This window comes from Balaenoptera physalus (genome assembly GCF_965194825.1).
Source record: "Balaenoptera physalus genome assembly, chromosome: 2".
Classification (NCBI taxonomy): domain Eukaryota; kingdom Metazoa; phylum Chordata; class Mammalia; order Artiodactyla; family Balaenopteridae; genus Balaenoptera; species Balaenoptera physalus.
Window position 1 is genome coordinate 89,717,927 of NC_138883.1, and position 22,059 is coordinate 89,739,985.

The 22,059-nt window shown below is 37.5% G+C and overlaps 1 long non-coding RNA gene across 1 annotated transcript in view; it reads left to right on the forward strand.

Annotated features, from left to right (window-relative positions):
• Positions 1-22,059, forward strand: part of LOC309655213 — a 79,590-nt gene that overhangs the window by 38,243 nt on the left and 19,288 nt on the right. The window contains exon 3 of the long non-coding RNA XR_014260655.1: positions 21,746-21,841. This is a non-coding gene — a long non-coding RNA (uncharacterized lncRNA). The remainder of the gene's footprint in view (positions 1-21,745; positions 21,842-22,059) is intronic.

Consider the following 22,059-nt stretch of genomic DNA (forward strand, 5'->3'; position numbering starts at 1 on the left):
AAAGTTGGAGGACTCACATCCTGATTTCAAAACTTACTACAAATTTACAGTAATCAAGACAGTGTGGTACTGGTAAAAGAATAGACATATAGATCAATGGAATAGACTTGAAAGTCCAGAAATAAACCCTCTCATTTATAGTCAAATGATCTGCTATAGGATGACGAGACAATTCATTGAGGAAAGAATAGCCTCTTCAACAAATTGTTCCAGGACAGCTGGATATCCACATGCAGAGAATTAAATTGGACCTCTTCCTTACACCATATGCAAAAATTAACTGAAGATGGATCATAGACATAATTATGAGAGTGAAAATAATAAAACTCTTAGAAGAAAATAAAGGAATAAATCTTTATGAGCTCAGATTTGGCAAAGGTTTCTTAGATATGACACCAAAGCACATGTGGCAAAAGAAATAGATAAGTTGGACTTCATAGAGATTAAAAACCTTTGTGTTTCAAAGGATATCATCAAGAAAGTGAAAAGACAACCCACAATATAGGAGAAAATATTTGCAAATCATGTATATGTTAAGGGACTTGTATCTAAAATATATAAAGGGACTTCCCTGGTGGCGCAGTGGTTAAGAATCCGCCTGCCAATGCAGGGGACACAGGTTCGAGCCCTGGTCCAGGAAGATCCCACATGCTGCGCAGCAACTAAGCCCATGCGCCACAACTATTGAGCCTGCGCTCTAGAGCCCGTGAGCCACAACTACTGAAGCCCGCACGCCTAGAGCCCGTGCTCCGCAGAAAGAGAAGCCACCGCAGCAAGAGAAGCCACCGCAATAAGAAGCCTGCGCACCGCAACCAAGAGTAACCCCCACTCGCCACAACTAGAGAAAGCCTGCACACAGCAACAAAGACCCAAAGCAGCCAAAAATAAATAAATAAATTTATTTAAAAAATAAAATATATAAAGAACTCTTACAACTCAATAAAAAGAAAACCACCCACTTTTAAAATGAGAAAAATTGGATATAAACAGATATTTCTCCAAAGAAGACATAAAAATGGTCAATAAACACATGAAAAGATGCTTAACATCATTAGCCATCAGGGAAATGCAAATCAAAAGCACTTTACAGCCACTAGGATGACTATAATAAAAAAGGCAGATGATAATTATTTATAAGGATGTAGAGAAATTGGAGCCCTCATATACTGCTGATGGAAATTCTAAGTGGTGCAGACACTTTGGAAAACAGTCTGGAAGTTCCTCAAAAGGTTAAGGCTAGAGTTATCACATGACCCAGAAATTCTACTCCTAGGCATATACCCAAGAGAAATGAAAAATATGTCCACACGAAAACTTGTACACAAATGTTCACAGAATCATTATACACAATAGCCAAAAAGCAGAAACAACCCAAATGTCCATTAACCGATGAACAGATAAATAAAATGTGGCATACCATACAATGGAATATTATTCAACCATAAAAAGGAATTAAGTACTGATATATGCTACAACATGGACGAACCTTGAAAACATTATGCTATGTGAAGGAAGACAGTTACAAAAGCCCACATATTGTATGATTCCATTTATATGAAATGTCCAGAATAGACAGATCTATAGAGATAGAAAGATTAGTGATTGCCTAGGACTGGAGTCTTAGGGGGAATGGGGAACGACAGTGAGAGTTTTCGGAGGTGACAAAAATGCTCTAAAACTTACCGTGGTGATGGCTGCACAACTCTGTAAATATACTACTAGGAACCACTCAATTGTTTACTTTAAATAGGTGAATTATATCTCCATAAAGCTGCCATATATTTATATATATTATTGGATCTATCCCCAGAGATTGCAATTTTATTGGATTGGGGCATATCAGGATTTTTTAAAACTTCTTAGGTGATCCAAATGTGCAGCAAATCTTTATAACCACTGAACTGAGCTAATCATGGTTAGTTTTCCAGGGATAGATTTAGGCATGGGCATATGTGCAACTCTCGCCAATAAGATGTAAGAAGTTTGCCTAGGTTTTCTGGGACATCTTTCAATGAGTTATAGGAAAATATACATCCTCTTCCTTTGAACATTATGACTGGAATTGCAGCAGCTTTCTTGCAACCATGAAAGGAGTTAGTCCACAGACAAAGCTGACAAACTAAGGATGGCAAAGAAGAAATACATGAAAAGAATCTGGGACTTCAGTTACTTAATTGAGCCACTGAATTAAGCAACCCTTAAATCAACTGGATTCTGGAGCTCCTTATTTTTCAAATTTCTTTGCGTTGGATTTTCTGTTGCTTGCAGACCAAAGTATCCTCACATACTGAGGAACATTTAAGGGGAAAGTGAAGAAGACCAGCCTTCGAAAGAGAATGAGAAGGAATGAACAGAGAAGCAGGGAGAAAACCAGAAGAGTGTAGTATCATGAAAGCCAAATACAAAGAATAGTTTAAGAAGGAAGGAATAGTCAACAGTGTAAAATGTTTCAAAGCAGTTAGGACAAGGTTGAGAGTACTGTGAAATCCAATTCATTTTGGCTTCTATCCAGCTGCAACAGTACACTGGCATAGTTGACCTCTGCATATAGGCCTGCACCATCCATTACAGTCTCTAGAAGCCATGAGTGTCTCTTTAAGTTTAAATTAATTAGAATTAAATAAAAATTAAAATTCACATACTCAGTAACTTTAGCCAGGATTTCAATTGCTCAACAGCCATAGTATTGGGCAGATATAAAATATTTCTGTCATCACAAAAAATTTTCTTGGACAGCATTGATCTAAACAATTTGGAGCCTTTGACTCTTAGCCGTTTTGAATCCCAAGGTCAATTTTGTTATTCCTTCTGTTCACCTTTCTCTCCCCAAAGCTGAATGTTTGGAGAGCAACCATTGTACTATCCACCTTATTTTTCAGAGATAAACATAATTATTCATTCTTTCTTTCTCTGCCGGATAGGTTTTATTTGTCCTTCAGGTACACCCTCCACTCTTTATCACCCTGCTCTGTACCCCAGGAGGCAGATCAACAGCTTCCTTCCTTCTAATTTCTGGTTGGTTTTGGCCAATGGGAAGCACCCACAGGTCAGAGGGAAGAGGGAGAGAGACATCAGGATATTTATGCCCTGGCCCACTCCCTGAAGGATTGTTATGCATCAGCTATGTCCTTCGATCTAAAATGTCTGCCTCAGTCAAGTGGCCCTCTTCATATATCCCTCTATCTCTAGCATCCATCTAGCTCCAGATCCTCTCTCACTCACCACTTTAAGCCTTCGAGTGGTACAGGGAGTCCTGCTGTTATCTGTCATAGGGTACTGCACCCTCCCTTGTGATTTTCCTGCGATATGCCCACACCTTTTAAAATAGTTCCTTTATTAAACTCTCCTCCAATTATTATAACTTGAGTGTACAATGGGACCCTAACTAACAGACTTTCTTATATTCATTAATTCTCCAGGAAGATGGACCTGTACATAGGATGACCAACCCTTTCAGTTTGCCCAGGATTGAGTACTTTCTCAATACAAGGAATTTTCAGTGCTAAAATCAGGACAGTCCCAATAAAACTGAGATGGTTAATTACCCTACTTGTATATGTCTTTTAATATGATATTTAACCACATGCTAGTATTTAAAATTCCTGGGTACAGATAATTATCACTCCTTTATTGAACTACCTGTTTAATTTTTGCTCCTCTCTATCTATCCTGATTTTATCTTGGGAGCTATTGGTTTCTGTAAGATTTTTTCCATCTATTTATATTCAGTGCCTTTGTTCCTTGGTGTTTTGTGCCTTCATACCCCAGTGGTATCTCTTTTCCAATGTGAGAAGAAGTCATACACAGTAACTGTTTGGTGATATAAACCATGTAACATTTTAAGATGTTTTCTTAAGTCTATAATGTTTATGGAAGTAAAATCTAGGTCATTTTCTTGCTACCTCCCTTCTTGGGATCAGTGAGTGACCATTCATCCAGGGTGATCAGTGTCTAAAAGTTGCTTGATTATTTCTGGTGCAGATAAAGAGAATAACAAACTTGCTTTAAGGGTCACCATAAGCATAAAGTGACTTCAGCCTTCTCAACCTGTATCCTCCAGGGTGTTGGCTCCTAGTTAAAAGATGAATATCCTCTAAATGGATGCCATGTTTTCTAGGGCCTATTCTGAGGTTCTGGATTTGACCGCAGGGTCTAAGACTCCAGAGCTATAAGCAGGAGCTGAACTGGGATGCATTACTGTTTTAGCCCTGAAGGTGAACATAGGGTTAAGGACTTGTGGAGGCCGTGGGAATGACAAGTGCCCCCTTTCCTGGAAAGATTGCACAACAACCTCCCTGACTCTTCCTGACACTACTGGCTATTGTCTACTCAAAGGATCAAGTCACACTACGTTATGGAATTTCCCTTAGGAAGAAAATCTTGATTTTCCACTCTGTGATACTTCCTTTTTATTTTATTTTATTTTTCCCCATTCCCAAAATAGAGGCTTTTTGTTTCCTGTCTCTTCTGTTTGCTGACAGCTGAACCTTCTACCTATCAGGCCAGTTGATCAACCAACATCTATGTATGTGGTCCTATGCTGGAAGGATGTCTAAAAATTCAAGGAGTTGGAAACCCTTCTGATGGGGCAAACTTGCAGGGAAGTAGGAAGAAATTACTCCCCAGAGACTTAGTAAAACAACTCACAATTCAGGCTGCCCTCCCACTCCGTGGTTCTTAACCCTGATTGCATATTAGAATCACCTGAGGAACTTTCCACTTCCAGGCAAGTGAGTCAGACTATTTAGGGTTTGAGGCCCCCACGGTGGTTATTTTTTAAAGCTCTCCAGGTGATTCCAATGTGCAGACAGGGTTAATAATCCCAGCCTTATATATAAGAATATAATAAGTTCATATGTATACTACAACTGTCTCTACTGCGTAAGCAGAAATCATCGCTCAACCTAAGAAACACATGGAGAGACTTTCATTCTCTTTGTTTCTCATCATATAAAAAAACTCCCCAAACCAACACTGCTCAGCATGACACCAGCTGACTGATGCAGCACATTCCTGACAACCATATCCTGAGGTCCCTGTGAATCACTACACAGGTTTTTTCAGTTAGTCCTATTTTCTTCCCACATGCGGGTAGCTGTCTACGTTGTAATAAGCAGAGGATTTAGGAGACAGAAGACGTGGATTCTAACCTCACTCTGCCCCTAACTAGTTGTGAGGCATGAAGCAAGACATTTAATATTTCTGAGACTTTATAAAATGGGATGATTAACTGTCTGGCCTATCTACTTCACAGACTTGTATGAAGATCAAATGAAATGTCAAAGCAATTGTAAATCATAAATTGCCATGTCAAGATAACAACATGACTGTGTACTTCAGAGCCCCTGGGACAGAGTAGCGCCCTTCCTCCCCTTATTTTCTCTAAGTAGCTCCCTATGAAGTTTTCCTTTAGTCTCAAGGGAAAGCATGTAGAAAAAGAGGTGGAGAAAGAGAGTCATATATATATATATATATATATATATATATATATATATATATACACACACATACAAGGGTGTGTTTTTGCAATGTTTACAAAGGAATACCATGTATCCATTGCAAAAATAAGTTAACTATGACACACATAGAATGGTGTTAATGATATGTTGTTAGGTGAATAAACTAAGTTGCAGCACAGTACGCAGGGTATGATCTCATCTAAAAATTATATAAGAATATGTTTGTTAGTGCATGAACGATGTCTAGAAGGATACATTCCAATCAGTTAACACCAGAATTGACTGGGGAGACTTTTATTTTTCCTTTGTAAATTTCCATAATATTTGAATAGTTTTATGATAAGCATATATCATTTCCATAATGTTAAAATACATACTAAAGTGCAAATCAAGGGAAAAAAGAGGTGGTCAGGGTGTTACAGCCTGAGGTTAGTAAAGAGTCAGAGAAAATGTAATTGCCTTAAAGTCGTTCTGATGCCTGCACCCAGACAAAGCATGCACCAAAGGGAGGAACAAAAATGTTTAGTTCTCACAGTCTATTATCAACAACCTTAAGATTTCACAGAGAAGGTGAGAGGTGGCAGAAGGCTGAAAATGGTCAAGGGTTCTGATTTCCAGAAAGGAGTAAAGAATAGCTTCTGGAATTGCAAACCACAAAGCTAGAGACTGATCAGTAAAAGTCTAGAATGGATTATTAAACAGTTGGTTTGTGAACATTTAAAAAGGCGCGTGGTGATTATCAGCAGCCTACATGGATTCACTAAGAACAAACCATGACAAAATAATCTATTTTCTTTTTGGTAGGGTAACTAGATTAGTAGCTCAGGGAAATATCACAGACTTAGTGTATTTTGATTTCAGCAAAACTTTTCACAAAGTTTCTCACAAAGTCATTTTGGAAAATTTATGAAATGCAGATTATTAAGTGATTCATAGTTAAATATCATATTCATATATCTGGACATATGTATCCAATAGAGTGCTAGTCTTTAGCCCTGTTCTCTTTCATATTTTTATCAACAACCTAGATATAGACATTGAAGGCAGCCTTGCCAAGTTCTCAGATGACACAAAGATGGAAGGACTAGCCACTAGCTAAAGCACAGAATCTTTATTCAGTATATTCTTAGTTTGCAATATCAAGCTGAAATGAGCAAAGGAATTAATGGGTTATAGGATGAGAAATTTCAGTTCCACGTAAGAGACACTTCTTAATTACAGTTGCCCAACGATGAATTAGGCAATAGGTTCTCAGTCAAAAAAATTGGGGAGAAAGTAGGAGATTGGTCCATCAAATGTCCCTGCAAATGCAAAATTATTTTTATTCAAACTAAAAAATTAATAACTAAGTATTAATGGATTTCAAAGATAGTGGAAAACAATATAGAGCATAATATTTGTTTTCATAGAGAAAACAAATCCTGAGCAAACCTTGAAGAATCAGTAAATGGATATAGATGCATGAAAGAGAATAGGTCATTTCAGGATATCATAAAGCATGAAAGCAGGACTAACATGGCATTTTCCAGTATCAGGAAGTGACTGACCTGGCTAAGGATTTGGTGAGTAAGACAAAATAGGCTGAGGCGGGATCATGGAGAATATGAAACCAGGAAAGAAGTTTATATACTTTGTACAATAGAGAAGGAATCAGTCAGGTTCTGCCTGCAAGCATCAGAAACCAACTCTGGTAAACTTCAATAGAGTAGTATATAGGAAAAATACCAGGAGTTCCCAGAACCAATGGGAAAGCTAGAAAACCAGGTTTGGAAACATTAGAAAGTAAGATGGCCTCCAAGGGCTAAAATGCAGGAAACAAAAGAGTGGTCTTAAAGCAGGCCGAGCACCATGCTAGTGTGAATGAATACCCAACCATGTTTGATCTCTTTATCACACTGCTAATGATTCAAATAGAGGGACTGACTGGTCCAAAGCCCTAGCTTGGGTCACATTCCCTTCTCATAGGTGAAGATGAGTACTAGATTAACAGTTTTTCCAAACTATATCCAATGGGAAGAGATAATTCCCCAAAGGGAGTTGAGGTGTAAAAGAAATAAATGCTGAGCAGCCTAAAGACAATGAAACCTCATTATTGGCACCACTGGAGGTTTTGAGCAAGGTAGCAATGTGATGAAAATAGTGCTACGGGGAGATTTGGCAATTTGCAGATGGACCAGAGGAATGAAAATCTGAAGGTGGTGGGTGGAGGATGAATAGGTGGAGCACAGAGGATTTTTAAGCCAGTGAAAATACTCTTGCATAATACTATAATAATGAATACATGCCATTATGCACTCACCCAAATCTATAAAATGTACACCACTGAGTGAATCCTAATATAAACTATGGACTTTAAGTGATTATGATGTGTCATTATAGGTTCATCAATTATAAAAAACATACCACTCTGGTAGGGGATGTTGATAATGGGGGAGGCTATGTATATGTGGAAGCAGAGGGTATATGGGAAATCTCTGTATCTTCCTCGCAATTTTGCTGTGAACCTAAAACTACTCTTAAAAAATCATCTTTAAAAAAAATCTAATGACTGTTGGTGAGTTCTCCAGGTTTAGAGGGTGGCAATGAGAATAAGATAGCAATGATGTTCCAATTAAAAGCAGTAAGTCTTGATAACTGACTAGATATTAAGGAAAAGGAGAGGAGAGAGTCAAAGATGACTATAAATGTACCGTTAGAGAGTGAAGGAATGATGGTGGTAGAAGCAAGAAATCTTAGAAAGAGCAGTGTCTAGGTTGGAGGTGAAGATAATGCTCATGGCGTTGAGTTTAGCTGATGGTGAAAATGTGCAGTAGGAAGTGAGAAGACTAGGTAGTACAAGAGGATTTGGTTGGAGATACAGATGTAGGAGGATTTGGCATAGAGAAGACAACTGAAGTTAGATCAGGCTCTCTTAGAGAATAAAATGGTGAGCAGAAATCGTGAAAACTCTCCTCCAAACTGTAAGAAAAAAAGAGAACCCCCCAAAAAAGTAATCAGTAGAAGAGGTTTTGGGAATTTAGAGTGAGAACTTTTGTATTGTGAACTTTTTACTGTGAACAGTATTACATTTTTCCATTTTTATTCCTGATCCCAGTTTCTCCCTCTACCCCAGACATCCACTCTAATCGTATTTTCTTAAATATGTATATATTCCTGTAAAATATGTGGGGTTTTGTGGAATTGTGTGTTTGAATGTAAATAAACGGTATTATGCTGTAGAGCTCCTCGTGTTATTTTTTTCTCTCACCACATTATGTTGCTATAAGCGCAAAAATTGACATGTAATGTAAGTGTAAAATACACACCAAATTTCAGACTCATACAAAAACAATGTAAAATATCTCATTAATAATTTTGTATTGATTATACGTTGAAATAAAAGTATATTAAATAAACTGTGTTAAACAAAATATATTGTTAAAATTAATTTTACCTGTTCATTTTTACTTTTTGTAATGTGGCTGTTAGAAAAATTAAAATTACATAAGTGGCTCACATTCGTGGCTCATATTATATTACTATTGGATGTGCTATTCTAGATATTAATTCTTACTTGGTTTTAAACATCGAAAATATTGTCTCTCACTCTGTCCTCCATCTTAAGTTTGTTTATAGTTTCTTTCAAGAAATTCATCCATTTTTCACCTGACTACCACATTATACAACTCTGGGAGAGGAATTCACATGAAGATCTGTGTACATGGTCCCCCTGGAGTTGTGCAGTGAATAATATATACAGCCATACATAGCCCCGATTTTCTGCCTTGTGGATTGCACTTGGTGTATCTTGTTTAAAAAGTCCTTCCTCACAACTAGATCACAATGATATTTTCCTGATGTTATTTTTATAATTAAAAAAGAAAGGATGGTGTTGTGTCATGAAGAAGCCATAAATAGTGTTTATGATGCCAAAAATGTAGATTTTAGCCAAAAAAGATGACTATAGCAGAAATTTATATTAGATTTTATAATTTGACAGCAATGTTATCTATCTAATTATGTTTTAGATAAGCAAATGTTAAAATTTGCATTCCAAAGGGCATGTTAACAGATGGTAGGGAAGTCAGACCACAATCATGCTGAATGACAGGCTGATTCCAGTTTTTAGTCTAAATATCTACTGAAGTTAATTCTCACAATAGGTAGATGACCTTGATATGGATCATAAAAAACTGGCATTAATTGTGAAGATAAAATAATGTTTGGATTTATACTTATATCATTCTGAAACATTATTTTTGGCACATCACTTGCTTACTCTGGAAAGTCAACAGGTCTCCATTCCCTATCAGATCAAATCCAACTGCTGAAGTCTGTCAGTAGAGAAACCTGTAAACTGGCCTCATTCAGTTTCCCACTTCTCATCTCCCCAGCAGATTGTATATTCCAAATATATAGGTACCATGTCTTACACTCATACCTCCTCATCAACATCCTGGGAAATGTCATGATTAAAAACTGCAGCACCAGGCAAATAGGACACTATGTTTCTTAAGTCAACTAAAATTTACTAAACTATTTGAGTAAATGCTCCATGCCTCACATGAAATGGCTAAAATTCATTTGAGCAACTCTTTTCACCTTGAAGTAACTCACCTGACCTCATACAAAGAAAAATACTAATGGCAGAAGCAAGTAGAAAATATGTTCAAAATGAGATATCAAATGATAAGGTATTTAAAAGTTGAGGTCAACCTCAGAACTGCTAATATGCCCGTTACAACCACAGAAATATAGGTTTACAGTAATAAGTATTGTAGTCTTCTTCAAACCCTTTAATTCAAGAAAGAAGTTGAAAGGTTACAAAAAGTCAAAAGATAGACTCACCTCAGACCAAGTTTAGGATGTTTAAAGATTGATGTCATTTATTCTTGATTAATACTGGGGATTCCGTCTCACTTTAGGTATTAACACTTACTGGAATTTATAACAGTTAAGTCCAAATTAAAAGCTGACCCTTTTTTTTTTCTCAGCCCCAAGCTATAGGCTTAATTATGACTGTTGAATGTATAATTTTCATTTTTAAGAGTTTGTGATACTTGTGGTACAAGTCTGGGCATTATGTTAAGAAAACCAAATCCATCTGATGACAGCTATAACTTCAGTGTCTACTGGAAAAATTTGCAGAAGCAAGAATTTTTCTTTCAACATTATATTTGACATTGAATAGAAATGTATTTCCCAAGGCAAAATTGAAAGTTACACACTTTTTAAAATTCAGTTGTGATTTTTCCCAAGTTCAGTGCTTCTCCAGGTCCACTCCTCCTTCTGTATTCATTCTCCTTGCTGAAGTACATTCTTTGGTAGTTCTTTCATCAAGTGTCTATGGATAATAAACTCTCTTAGTATTTGTATATATGAAAAAGTCTGTTCAATAACAGATATCTGAGTATTAATTTGTTGTTTAAATCCAGCTCAAACATCAATGTGCTCTTTTCAGATTTTTATTTTTTGCCTGAGAGTTTCTCTTCAGCTAGAATTATAGGGTGTCCCATGAGTACCAGGGTAATGGAAGCCTCCCTATGGGATGGTTTCACTGTTAACTTATGCCTGAGTACTATGGTTTTCACACATTTTTATGTTTGTTTCTTGAGTTGGGCAGTCCAAATTTAGGGTCACTCTCACTCTGAGTAGTCCCTGAGGTCTCCATCACTTGCATGTCATCCTGTTTTCATCCATGGCTAGTTGGCTCACATTTGCAAGAACTCTGGGGCTTGGGCTTTCCTGGTCCCCATTCTTGGACAGTGTAGTAATTTCACTGCTCCCTGCAGGTGCAGGACCAGCAACCTCAGCTTCCATGCCTAGATTTGTCCAACCCAAAGGCATAGGTCAGTTTGGTTCCTCCTACGGGCAGCAAAGTGTCAACTCCTTCTCCCCTCTATGTCTATATGTTTCTGGAGAATTTTTTTTCCCAATTTTGAACTTGGGTATAAATTTTTTAAAATTATTTTTTAATCTAGCATTTCTGTATGTTGAATGGGGTAAAACGATTCTACTCAGTTCACCATCTTGGCTGAATCCCTCCACATTACCTCTTTTACTTTGGTACAGATTATCTTGAGAAACCAGAGAGTGGATCCAAAAGCAGGTATTAAACTGGTGCTTTCTGTCTGTTTGCCCTTCCATGCTGGAAGTTCTTAGTTATCAAAACCATCAAAACAAAATCAGAAGAGTTTTTCTTTATTCAGAGCAGGTAATTTCAGGACCACAATGAAATCTGAAGACATCCTATTAAAAGTGAGAGCTATATGATAGTAGAAGTATATGAAAGCATTGGTTTGGCAATTATACATGAGTTCAAGTGGAAAATCAATCTGGGGACCCAAAAATTTTTGAGATCAGTCATTTCATTTTGATTATTCCTGTTAGTTAAGACCAAAAGGAAAGAGGATAAAAGCCAATCCTCATATCAAAATTAATGCAATGAATAGTGGTCTTTTGTTGAAGCACTGATGATGAGATCATGTCTAGTCCAAGCAGAAGCCTGTCAATCTCACATTGTGGTCTATATTTAATCAAGTCTTTCGGGGTCTGCACAAAGTTCATCAAAATTTTCTCAACAATATTGGATATAAATCAAAGAAATACAAACTAAGAAAGTTTTGAGGTACAATTGTATACCTATAAAATTAGCATAAATACAAAATCAATACCTAAGACTGTATTCAAATCTTGCTGATAAATTCCTACAATAGTTTTGGAAAGTAATATGGCAATATAGGTAGCAAAAACCATAATGTTTATTTCTTGAAACCATTAAGACCACATCTGGGAGTTTATACTATGGAAATAATTTAACCGAAGATTAAAATTATGTGCATGAAGCTGTTTATATAGAAGAGTGAAAAACTAGAAACAAATTATAAGTTATACTCTTTTAAGTTTCAAGCCATGTTAAATAATGTTGATTTATTGAAAGATAATAGCATGGCTTATAGGAACATCACAGTTCCAGAAGTGGAAAGTCTTAAAGTATAAGACATTAAGTTGTATTGTCATCATCAAACAATGTTAACCTCTCAGTCCCAACTCTGGTACTCTGCTTTTAAGGAGATTTGGATACTCTGTAACTTTACTTCTACTATTCCTACTACTACCAAACTATTTCTCTTATGTCTCAAGTTCAAATGCCCTCAAAAAGAGTACCTGTTTGTTTTTGACATTTGCTATGTGATATTGGGTGTGAGGGGGGGTCTTTGTTCAGCAGAGCTCTTACACAAGACCACATTGTAGATCTCTGACCAGGATCCGATGTCCACAGCCCTAGTCCAGTTGATAGCAGCAAGGATAGCAAGGTTGTATGATATGCTTTTTTTTCTTTAATCTTGAGGTTACATTATTTTTGCAACCTGAAAGCCAAAATTAAAAGTTTCTTAATGAACATTACTTAGTTATACACTTAATACAAGTTGCCCTTAATTGTCCATTTTTAAAATACAATAAAAACATGACCATACTCTGTTCAGCATGATTCATATTTGCAGAGTGACTTCTGAAATTAGAAAAGGTGATAGCCCAGCAGGGAGTGATTTCATTATGTAACAATTACTGAGATTCTATAATAAGAAAATATGGTGTATTTATTTCTCATTTCATAGGTCTTAATCTCTTCCTGATACAAATTCTCAAACCGCAGCTATAAGAAAAGACAAACACTTGTCAGGTAGGAAGAAAGGCTGTCAAGAGAGATTTACCTGTTTTGTATCAGAGCAAAACATGTCTAGAAAAGAGTTGCCCATGTTATGCATGGGCAAGATGAAAGAAAACACATAGCAACTATGTAAATATACTCATAAAACAAAACAAAAAAACAACCCAGTAACGAGGAAAGGAACATGGCACACCACATGCAGTCTGGAAAACAACACAAAGTATGGAAAAAATGTAAGAGTTCTTTCTGCTGGCATGTTTATGACAAAATAAGAACTTATAAAATGATAAAACAACAAAATGAGATTTGTACAAGAGAGATCATAGAATTTAGGAAACAAATTAAGACTGTTTTAGTCAGGATCCAATCAGGAGCCAGAAACCATACTAGCTATTTTAACCAAGGGAGCTGAAGAATTGTTAACTAAGTACTGAAAAATTGAAAGGGAAGAAAAGAACAATAAGATTATAGATAAATAAAGATCGATATATAGATATAGATATAGATATATTGCAACTTTGAGGAGGGTCCCCAATGAACTGAGTACCAGGCTTCTGAGAAGGGAGTGTTGCTTAGCTGGTTCTGGGGACTCTTAGAAGAGGAGCTCAATAGAACTGTGACCCAGACCTGTAAGGAAGAGGTGCTGACCAGCTGGTGCTGAGGTCTTTGAGGGGCTGTGATGAGGCTGGTTCTGCAAGTGTTAAACAAACAGTGACTGCAAAGTGGACTTTGTAACTGACTATGCTTCTCCTGGATCAAAGCAACACTACCCTAGTGAAGAAATGAGGCTGAGGTTCCACTGAAAAGAGCAGGAAAACAAGAAAGGAGGAAATCCCTCCTCCCTCCTCCAGCTTTTAAGTCTCTCTCTGACACTTCCTATTAGAAGCACCTAACAGAGGGAAACTGGCAAAGGAGAAATGTGGTTTGCATGGTCCCAGCTCCAGCATCACAAACCAGGAGAAATGAAGGGTGGGTATGGAGGTGAGAGATGATATTTGTAAACTGGCACAAGGGCCAAAACAATATCATTACAGAATTAATAAATAAATTTGGAACAGCAAGAAACAGATCTAAGGACAGGGTCAAGGTTTATTTTGCTCACCACTCTATACCCAGTGCTTACCACAGTGCTTGGCCCATAGCAGGCGCCCAATAAATGTTGAAAGAATGGATGAATGAATGAATGAATGCTCACTGCTACCAATAACCCAACTCACATGGGTTTTGTTAAGGCACAATTGATTCTAACACTAAATTGTTTGAACTGATTTTCTACTGTTTTCTTTGAGAATCGCTTCTCCTATCATGGTCGTGGACATTATGACCAGCAGAATAGCCATCAGTTATAGCCTGACCCTGAATAGCCAAAATAGACCAGAAACTTAGAAACATCAGCCTCTGTATTAAGGGAGATATGGAAAAAAATGAAATGCACAGTCTCTGACAATAACCTGTGAAGTGCTCACATTCTACATTGTCAGCCATGAATCTTATTGATCTTATAGAATGTATTTCAAAATTTTTTCTGTGGTGTTCTTTACCTTAATTGTATTAAAATACAGTACTCTTTTTTTTTTTCCTGCAGTGTGATTTGCATCATTTATTACTATCAATGGTACCTCCTTCTTATTCTGTGTAACATTAGCGTATCTTCCAGGAGAAAAAATAAGCAATCAAGGGCTTATTTTATGGATTTTTTTAATGTGTATTTTTAGTGTGGGAGGTTTTTGTATCATTCCAATGTATTCCTTGTGTTCAGGTTCAAGACTGAATGAACTTCATTAGAGTATATAAACTGTCACAGTTAAAGCAGTGCTTCATTGTTTTATAATGATAACTTTTCACAGTACAGAATCTATTGAGTGCTGGGATCTGCTTCTCACCTGTTCAGAAGGATACCAAATCAGAAGTCATAGTTTTCATACTTGACTGTTTCTTCACCTTCCTGGAATTCACATAATCCTGTTGACTTTGCACTTGAAACATACAAATATAAATCAATCTTATTGATATTTTTTACTCTAAAGTTCTTCCGTGGCAAATCTGTCCTGAACTAGGATATTTTGACATGAGTAATTATAGCAGAATATATGCACAAAAAGTCATCGCACTCAAATATGCAATTTCACATTAGCAACTGATAACTTGAGGGGACAAGAAAGCTAGTAAGAGAAGAAAAATGGGACGGAAAGAGGAAGATATATGTGGATACTTTTAACACTTTCTCCTCTTACCACAATTACCAGATAAAGACACCATTTCTGCTGTGAACGCCATTGCTACTTAGCCGTAGCCGAACTCCTTGAAGGATAGGATAGGTGGACAGTCATTTGAGCCCACTCTATTCCCCAGCTGCCCAGATCTTGGAGAGAAGTCACAGCTTAGGCTCACCTAAGGACCACCAGACTTAGAGCTTCAAGGTAGAGGGAGCACAAACACATCTAGAACTACTGCCCACTCCTTCCCTCTGACAAGTTTTCTCTTTTCTTTATCCTCTCCTGTTCCTCTGCATTTTCTAGAAAAGCTTCTAAAAACTTCTCTGACCCTTGGAGTTCTGGGTGTTGGCAAGCATAGATATTTAGCATTTCATGGTTATCTCTCCCTGAATTCTTGGTGGACAGGGATTTATGCTACTGGGACTGTTTCTCAAGGTTGCCCAGTGTTACACCACTGGTGAAGGATACACACTGTCGTGATGATTTACTGTTGATTTTTCTGACAGCTCCCAGACCACCTGAAGGTACATTGATCACTTGTGGTCTTAGGGTCACTGTTCCAAAACATTTGTGATAAACTCTAGCTCACCTTTGAGGGAAGGACTCCGTCATGTTCACTGCTTGTATCCCTAATACTTAGAACTGTATTTGGAATATTCTCAGTGCCCAGTAAATATTATTTCTTCTCTTATATTTATTCTTTTACTAGTGGAATTTAATTTACATGTTCTAAATGTAGTTTGAGAGTTCCTGGAAAGCTAGAGCTATGGGAAAGCTATCTTCCAGAGAATTCATCATTCTTTACAATGTATATAAAATCCATTGAATGTTAGTTATTGGACAAAGTCCAATGAAAATAAAAAATATTTCTGTACTACAAATAATGTATTTTAAAAGTTTTAGCAAGAAATAAGTAGTGTTAAAAATATTGATGTGAGAAAACTATATAGTGGTTCCTCAAAAAATTAAATATAGAACAACCATATGATCCAGCAATTCCACTTCTGGGTATATACCCAACAGAACTGAAAGCAGAGACATGAATAGACCTTTGTACATCAGTGTTCACAGCAGTGTTACCAAGTCCAATCTCACTCTGCTTGCTGCACGATAGGCCAGTAAATCGGGAAACGAGGTGTTGAGGCAAGGAATAACGACTTTATTCGGAAAGCCGGCAGACTGTGAGAAGACGGCAGACTAGTGTCTCAAAAAGACTATCTTGGGCTTCCCTGGTGGACCAGTGGTTAAGAATCCATCTGCCAATGCAGGGGACACGGGTTCGATCCCTGGTCTGGGAAGATCCCACATGCCGCGTAGCAACTAAGCCCGTGCACCACAACTACTGAGCCTGCGCTCTAGAGCCTGCAAGCCACAACTACTGAGCCCACGTGCCTATAGCCCGTGCTCCGCAACAAGAGAAGCCACCACAATGAGAAACCTGCATACCGCAACGAAGAGTAGCCCCCGCTCGCTGCAGCTAGAGAAAGCCCGCGTGCAGCAACGAAGACCCAACACAGCCAAAAATAAAAACAAATAAATAAATTTATAAAAAAAAAAAAAACATTTTATCGGGGTCTGGATGCCAGTTTCTTTCATAGAACAGAGAGGTGGAGGAGGTGAGGAAGTAAAGTAAAAAGGCCATAAGTCTTGCAAATATCTCCTGGAATGGCCAGCCTCAGGGAAGGGATGTGTTAATTTCTTCTTTCTTGTAGCCATTCACAGGTGGACAGGGTCTGGATGTTTCCCTGAACATAGGCACTTTGGTTTAACATTCAGGCAGAGGGGCAGGGTTCCCCGAGGCAGGCCATTATGTATAGACAGTATCCTTCTAGTGAACAAAAGCAACGGGAAGCGAAGGTTAAAGTAAAAGAAACAGATCTGACATGTAGCCAGATTTTGTTCTTCCCTGTAACAACAGCATTATCCACAATAGCTAAAAGGTGAAAGCAACCCATAATGTCTATCAACAAATGAATGGATTTTTTTTAATGTGGTATATACATGCAATGGAATATTATTCAGCTTTAAAAAGAAATGAAATTCTGGGACTTCCCTGGTGGTCCAGTGGTTAAGACTCTGCACTCCCAATGCAGAGGGCCCAGGTGCGATCCCTGGGTCAGGGAACTAGAACCCACATGCCACAACTAAGAGTTCACATGCCATAACTAAAAGATCCCGTATGCCACAACTAAAGATTCCACATGCTGCAACTAAGACCCGATGCAGCCAAATAAATAAATACTAAAAAAAAAAACGAAATTCTGACACATGCTTTAATATGGATCAACCTTGAAAACACGGTGCTAAGTGAAAGTGAAATAAGCTAGTCACAAAAAGACAAATAATGTATGATTCTACTTAAACGAGGTACCTAGAAATAGTCAAATTTAGAGACAGAAAGTAGAACCGTGGTTGCCAGGGTCTGGGGAAAAGGGAAAGTGAGGCGTTATTGTTTAATGAGTACAAAGTTTCAGTTTGGGAAGATGAGAAAATTCTGGAGATGGATGGTGGTGATGGTTCACAATAATGAAAATGTATGTAAAACCACTGAACTATATACTTAGAAATGGTTAGAATGATAAACTTTATGTAATATATATTTTACCACAATAAAAAAAGAAAAAATGTTGACAAAAATTTTTAAAGAATATTGGTCATTAGAAAGTATCTGATATTGTTTTAGCTCTTTATTTTGTAGCTCTGAACTTTGAATAACCCATTTTCCCAGTTCAGTGGTTCTTAAAGTGTGATCTGGGGACCCTTGGAGGTCACCAATACCTTTACAGGAAACTCGTAAAGTCAAAATTATTTTCATAGCAATATGAAGATTTTATTCGTGTTTTTTTACCTTCATTCTCTCATGAGTAAATACTGGAGTTCTGCAAAGGTCATATGACATACGTTATCACAAAAGACTGAATTCAGAAGCAGCAAGGAGAATTCTACTCTCTTTTATTAAGTCAGACATTTTTTTGTCTGACAAATTTGTCTCCGAAAATATAGTTATTTTCATAAAATATATTATTTATGTTAATGTTACTGAGTCCAAGCTCTCTCTGCTCACCACATGACAGGCCAATGAATCAGAGAGGAGGTGCTGAGGCAAGGAATACAACTTTATTCGGAAAGCCAGCAGACTGAGAAGATGGCAGACTAGTGTCTCCGAAAAACCATCTTATGGGGTTTGGATGCCAGTTTCTTTTATAGCACAGAGAGGGGGAGGAGATGAGGAAGTAAAGTAAAAAGGCCATGAGTTTTGCAAATATCCCCTGGAATGGCCAGCCTCGGGGAGGGGATGTGTTAATTTCTTCTTTTTCACAGCCATCCACAGGTGGACAGGGTCCAGATGTTTCCCTAAACAACAGCACTTTGGTTTAACATTCAGGCAGAGGAGCAGGGTTCCCCGAGACATAATACATAAGCAAGCTTCCCGTTGCTTTTCTTCTTTTAGTGAAGAAAAGCAACGGGAAGCAAAGGTTAAATAAAAGAAACAGATCTAACATGTAGTCAGATTTGGCTCTTCCCTGTTACATTAACATGTAATAGAATTATTATTATAATTTTAAATGAATTAGTAAGTATTTTAATATTTTCTCTAATTTCTAATATGGAAAATAGTGATAGATAAAATCTACACAAACAAAAACTTCGGGGTTCTCAATATTTTTAAGAGTGTAAAGTTGTCCCAAGACCCGAAATTTTGAGAATTGCTGGTCCAGTTTATAGGGTGATCAGACAAACCCATTAAGATGCTTGCAAAATGACATTTCTCTCCTAAAATTTTACCCATTAGCTCAGGTTAATCAGGCTAATCTCCAACCTCTTCTAAATTCAGATAAAACCCCAAATTGTCTGTGAACATAAACAGTTTTGTCAAATGTGGGTTAAGTAATACTACTTGCTGATAAATAATTCTGAATCTGCAAACTTCTGGGCCTGACTTTATTGCTACTGGATCAAAATTCATGCCTGCACATAGAGGATGGCAGTTGAATATTCTAACACAAATTAGGGGTTTGGAAGAAATGTACTCTTTAATTGTGCACCTTATCTATTTTGTGGTCACTTAAATATAACCCACTAATTATAGAGTTCTTATTCTACTTAGATATACAATTTAAAATTCATTATCCAGCAGTATAATTCGCAAAGACTGTATAAAGACTAGTTATACAATAGTGACATCAGAAATATAGTCATAATTTAAGATAGGTCACTCAGTCTTCTTTTAGTCTGTATAACCATGTTTTGCTTTCTAAAAGATCCTTGAGAGAAGATGTTTCTGGTAAACGCTGACTGAAACTGTCTTAATTCTTTTCCTTTGCAGGAAATCAGGTCTTATCAAGTCACCTACAGGCATAGTGGTTAAAAACTTAAACTTGCATGGTAGGCAAACCTGCATTCCAATCTCAGCTCAGATACTTAGTAGCTTTGTGACCTCAGGCAAATTGCTTACCATCTTTTATTTTATTTTATTTTTTTACTTTTTAATTTTTTTTTATGGATAAGTAGTACTTTTATTTGAAATAACACAAAGAAGCATAGCTAAAAATATTCTATTCACCCAAAAGAAGGCAGGAAAGGAAGAAGGAGAAACTAAAGATCAGATGGAACAATTAGAAAACAAATATCAAGATGACATATTTAAATCCAACCATATCAGTAATTACATTAAGTGTAAATGGACTCCAGTTAAAAGATACAGCTTGTTAATTTGTATGAAAAAGCAATACTCAACCATATACAGGCCTCCCCCACTATCCAAAAGCGGAGGATTCCTGTGAAACCTTTTGTAAGCCAAAATGGCGTAAAGCAAAAAAGCAATTACCTTAGGACACATCTTGTTAATAGATGCACAAAATAAACCAAGATAAAGCACAGATGCTCAAAGCTATAGCGGCTTAATGCTGGGATGCTGAGTGTAGTTCCCAGGGAAGGAGCTTTGAGGTGCCACTCTTGATGCTCAGGGTTTGCACTGCCTCTATAACAGCTCACTGCAAAACAAACACTGAAAGCTATTTTCAGTTTTCACCTTTTTTCGTAAAAGTGAAAATCCTCTTCAGATTTCTTTCATTTAATGACAACAGGTACCAATGTAGGTCTTTCATCAAAGTGAAGGAAAAGCAAACTTTCAAAAAGCAGGGCATACCTGTATTGTCTATAAGAGAAGCACTTTAAAGATACAAATAGATTACAATTTAAAAAGAGATGGGACCTGGTTGCCCTACAAGCATTTGGTACTAAACATAAACTCTGTGCAATGATGACTGGGATGGTAAAAAGAGCAGGATAAATATTTGAGCAGGAGAGCAGTCCTTTCTTGATTCCTTCTGGTGAGCAGGGGTTGCTGCTGACATTTCTTCTGATCTGAGGTGGTGGGATCTAGGTCTTTCCAGATCTTTCCAGTTCACCTCCAGTGTTTTAATTGTTCTGGAGATACAAGGGAGCAATAAACTTGGGAAGCTGCCCTTTACACTTTGCCTATAGGTTCTCACTTTCAGCTCACCATCCTACGGTGGTTCTTCCTCTCAAGTCCTTTCTTTAGCACAGGACGCTGCCTTCGGGGGAGAGGGGCGGTAGCACACGACACTGCTCCCCTCTCGGCGCCCGGTCAGGGCCTCTCAGAGCAAAAAGTCGGGGGCTGAGAGACGTAAGGGTACCGGGGCGGCAAGGGACGGACCCCTGAGTGCAGGGCTCGAACAGGTAACGGGGACCAAGAGGCTGCAGCACAGCGCCCCCAGGGTTCTCCCCCGGCACCGCGTGCAGAGCCGGAAAGGCGCCGCTTACCATCTTTTAATCTCACTTTACCTATCAGTAAAATAGAGATATTAATACCTTTTCCCAATGGATTAAGTAAGAATTAAGTAATGGGTAAAAAGCAATTAGCCCAGTCCTGGATCCATATTAAGCACCTGATCAATATTAGCTACTATTTCAAATACTGTTGTTGGCCTCCATTACACTATCGAGGTATTTCTAATTAGAAGTAAGAGAAAGAAATCAAAGGTCTTGCTGTTATCATTTTCCCTCTTTCATTAGGAAATGCAGAGACTGACAACACTAAGAACTATAGAAAGGGAAAAGCAGGCACTTTTCTGTCTGTCCTCTGAAAGCAAAGGATAGTCAGAGAAGAGGATTAAGCCAAGTCATGTCTCTTGTCAATTCTAAAGTGAACATTTATTTCACATTATAACACCTCTGCAATAGGGATATGTCTTACACTGCTTAACTAGCAGAGTTTTTTCTTTCTTAATGCTAAATAAAATAATGGCACATCTTAAAATTCATGGCATCTTAAATTCAATGAAATAGAGTAATTGAGCTTTCTACTAAAAAATACTAATAGCACCCAAATAATCCCCCAAAGTACACCCTTTATTATTGTATTTATCACAGTATCTTACCATCTCTCTCCCCAGGCCTAACATGCTTATCATCTGGCACAAAGAGGTCACTTAGATTGATGGAATCAATGCATGCATGGGCTTGATCTGACCTTATTCACCACTCCTACGGTGAGTATCTGAAAAGAAATGTAGCCAAGGGAAGTCTATTTCTCTTTTCTCAGAATCCAACAGTCTTTAATTATATAGTGTTGATGTTGCTTATACTTGTTTCATGCATGTGAACCTCATCTACCCAACTATAGTGGAAGCATCTCAAGATAAGGACTGAGTCAGATAAATTTGCCTTCCCTACAGGGCTGGTGCTGTGGTATATACTTAGTGATCAA